The following is a 3,984-nucleotide window of genomic DNA, read 5'->3' on the forward strand; positions in this document are numbered from 1 at the left end:
GTCATTGTCCGTAGGCAGCTAGTGGCAAAATGCACCCTGTTAGAGTTGCGCTCGCTCCAACTTATTTTGCAAGAACCACACGGGAGACAAGTAAGTTCTTTTGGACACCTGCAGGTGGAGAGTCCATCCGTTGTACGAATGAAGTCTGACTCTCGGCTCCTGCACGAGCATTTTAATTAAGAGAAACAGGGTGGGTGTAAGAGTGGATTGAATAGAGGAAGCCCTTGACCTCTAGTCAAAACATAGCAAGGGGTGTTTTACGACTTTGTGTAGGAAGGGATAAGCGATAGGGATAAATAAGGGATAAATAATATTATTTATTACAGGTCGCAGTCAAAGTCAAAGCAACACAATGATACGATAAAGATAATCTGGAAAACCCTGACACACCCTGTAGTTGTCACTTTTGGAAAAGACGAGCGTCCCTCCAATCATCGCCGGTGACGTGTTTTTCAGGCTCTGGAGACAGGAGCTCATGTCAGAAATGTCATTGTGAGTCGCGTTTGTTTCTGCGCCGGAGCCGTTCGTTCCCTTTGCATCCAAAGAATCTCAAAGGCGGATTATTTGTGTCGACAGGAGAGAGATTTGCTGCTACGATACCGACGTCGAGAATCTCTGAGGAGGAACAAAGCGTGAGGTCCTGCAAGGTGAGTCTGTTTGTTTGCGGCTGCTTGGTGTTGCGCAAGATGAAATGGCCTTTTTCTCGCTATCGTTCCTCTCGTCGATTCATCGTGAGGTGTCGCTTCAGTTTGTTCAGAGAGATGTTTGCTTCCGCGCCCGCAGGTCATCGAAACATTTTACGGCTACGACGAAGACGTGTTGGTGGACTCGGACGGATCGTCCTTGTCTTTTCACACCGACAGAACCCCCGACACGGAACCCGAAGAGGTAGCCCGCCATTTCTGCCAGCGTATTGGCACCAAACATTCCTCTTCAGCCTGGAATCGGACTCGTCTTTGCGTCGCGGGTGCTTTGTCGCCGGTCTGACTGATTCTGGTACTAGTGCTGTGTTGCATTGGTGTGTGCATGAAGAGGCGGAGCTTCGCTACCGCCAGCTGACGCAAGAATATCAAGCGCTGCAACGAGCCTACGCTCTGCTAGCCCAGACCAGCGAAGGGGACTACGACGCCGAGAAGGAGATCAAGGTGGCGCCCCTTCCCGCAACCCCCGGCCGGGTCGCAGCCTCCCCGTTCTCACCCAGCCTCGGGTGTTCTCTGGTCTGAAAGGAGGAGGAGGAGCCTCCCTCCTCCTCCTTTCAGACCAGAGAAAAGCTGATGGTAGAAATGGGTCACTATCAAAGCAGAGTAGCAGATCTGGAGTCAGCGCTGAAGCAACAAGGACAGGTAAGCTCATCAATGAGCACACCTTTTTCTCAGACAAAATAGCTACATTCTTCAGTCACTCATCCGTCTGGCATTACTGGACCAACCCCCCCCCCCCCCCCCCCCCCGAACGTGGCTGCGAAAATGCGGAGAAAAGCAAATGTCATTTTCCAGTCAACCAAAGAATTTGTGGATGAAAATGACACAACATTCCAAAGCTGTCCACGCGTTTGTCTCTTCTAGAATGTCAAGTGGGTGGAGGAGAAGCAGCTGCTGCGTCAGAGCAATCAGCAGTTGGCCGAAAAGGTGACGGAAAGAAAGGCGCTGGGCGGAGTCGCTTGGCGTCACACCTGTCGGGAAGCCCCGCAGATGAGGTCTGACTGTCTTTTCAGGTCAGGCGGATGGAGGCGGAAGAAGCGCGTCTGAAAGAGCACATCCAGGATATGCGAGACCAAAACGAACTGCTTGAGTTCCGCATCCTGGAGCTGGAGGTGGGAAGACTCGCACAAGCGTGTTGAGGCCAGAGATGTGACGGACGGACGGACGGACGGACGGATGCATGCCTCTGCCTTTCAGGAGAGGGAGTGGCGCTCCCCCGTCTTGAAGTTTCTGCAAGTCCGTTTCCCAGACGGCCTCAGCCCTTTGCAGATCTACTGCGAGGCCGAGGGCGTGAGCGTACGTAAGGCGTCCCTCGCAACCCTAACCTTAACCCGAGGTCCCAGAACACCTTAACATTGCTCCTTGCGCCTTTCCCCCGGACATCGTCATCAGTGATCTGATGAAGAAGCTGGACATCCTGGGCTATAACGCCGTAAGTGTATGTCGAACTCCTTATGTTCGCACTCCACGAGACTCGGCGGCTCAAATGTGACTTTTGGAAGGCTTTGCGCTGAAAGAAGCTTGTTGACGCTGTGCCTTTGGGCTCTTGCAGAATCTCACCAACGAGGAGCAGGTGGTCGTGATTCACGCCAGGACCCTTCTCACCCTAGCCGAGAAGGTAACGCGCACGTCCACGCACGCTCTCGCATTCTGCTTATGTGACAGCAGCCTTTCCTCAGTGGTTAGAATACATCAAAGTGACCAAGTCAGCACTTCAACAGAAGATGTTGGACATTGAAAGTGAGAAGGTAGACAGACACGCGACATCAGCCAAGGGGAACTCCGGCAATGTGCCCCAACAATTCTGACCTTGAGCTGTGCTAGGATATGTTCTGCAAGCAGAAGGGCTACCTGGATGAAGAGTTGGACTTCAGGAAGTGTTCCATGGACCAGGCTCATAAGGTAAGCCGCCCTCAAATCTCCCGCCGGACCACTGATGGACGAGGATTGCGGCCCAGAGGATCCTGGAGCTGGAGGCCATGTTGTACGAGGCGCTACCGCAGCGGGACTGCCCCGCCACGGACGGCGAAAAAGCCAGCCACGCTGGCGTGAATGACGTGCTGACGGCGGATCAGAGAGAAGAGCTTAGGAGCGCCGTGGACCAATGGAAGCGAGCCCTGATGTGCGAGTTGAGGGAGCGCGACGCTTGCATCCTCCAAGAGAGAATGGATCTGCTGCACAGCGCGCAACAGGTAAGGGCCCAAAGCCAGCCCGGCACTTACTTGCACGCTTACTGGCTTTTGAATGCCACTTTCCATTTGTCCGTCCTAGAGGAACAAAGAGCTGAAAGAATTCATCGAAGCTCAGAAGAGACAAATCAAACAATTGGAGGAGAAGTTTCTGTTTCTCTTTCTATTCTTCTCCTTGGCCTTCATTCTGTGGCCCTAACACCAGCTGGTGAGTGAGCTCCAGCGGCACCGCACTCGACACCTCCGATACACTGCCAGCCGGTCTCAGACGTTGGCAGACGCTCCGATGCCAACGTATACCCCCCGCCACGGTGACAGAGGCACCGCGTCACACCGGCGCTCATCCAATCAGAAGGCAGGAAAAGCAAATTCACATGCAGGGCACTTTTGAACCAGAAGAGAGCGCCACAAAAAACGGTTGTTGCCCCAAACGCGCACTAAAAAGGGTCAGAATAACAAGAGTCCCACTGGCCAGCCGGGGCCACCCGTCCAGCTGTTTCTTCAGGGGGGAAAAAAATTGGAGTCACCGGTGAGTACATTTTGCATTTAGCTCTGCTTTTCTGCTTCTGTCTTCAAGTGTGTGGCATCCTGCGATCAAAGATTCAGCCAACCCCAAAGCGGTTGACCTCAACGTCCCACCACCATGCCTACCAGAGCAGGTGACGTGATGCTTTGGACATCCTTCCGTCTCAGATGCCCAAAAGTACTCTTTGCCACATCTGCGGCAATACGGTGTCTTTTCAAAGGTGCAAATAAATCCAGCGTGGGCGGAACACGCACGTCTTCGGTTTTTCCCGCTTTGTTTGTGTGACAGCTGTTGTGAAAATTTTATACAAATAAAGTTGTATAGTACAGGTTTGGCCAAGCCGCAACTCCCGAACCGCATGCGGCTCTTTTATGTTCATATCAACATTTGTGTGTGTGTGTGTGTGTGTGGGGGGGGGGGGGGGGGGGTTGTGCGTGTTGGCTTCACTTGAGTTCAATTTGGTATTTTGGTCAAAAGCGCATGTGGTGAAATTCCACAAAGTAGGATGGGCAAACACATTTCTTTAAACTATGAGTGTCAATTGGGCTCTCGAAATGGCAGGGAAAAG

At 52.7% G+C, this 3,984-nt stretch overlaps 1 long non-coding RNA gene across 1 annotated transcript; it reads left to right on the forward strand.

Annotated features, from left to right (window-relative positions):
- Window positions 1–1,507: 1,507 nt before the first annotated feature.
- On the forward strand, window positions 1,508–2,128 carry LOC148401215 (uncharacterized). The gene is made up of 3 exons (XR_015857309.1): window positions 1,508–1,628; window positions 1,715–1,813; window positions 1,899–2,128. It is a non-coding gene; the product is annotated as an uncharacterized LOC148401215 (long non-coding RNA).
- The last annotated feature ends 1,856 nt before the right edge of the window (window positions 2,129–3,984 follow it).

This window comes from Syngnathus floridae, chromosome 2 (assembly GCF_059516105.1).
Source record: "Syngnathus floridae isolate MCC-2025c chromosome 2, RoL_Sflo_1.0, whole genome shotgun sequence".
NCBI classification, from domain to species: Eukaryota; Metazoa; Chordata; class Actinopteri; order Syngnathiformes; family Syngnathidae; genus Syngnathus; species Syngnathus floridae.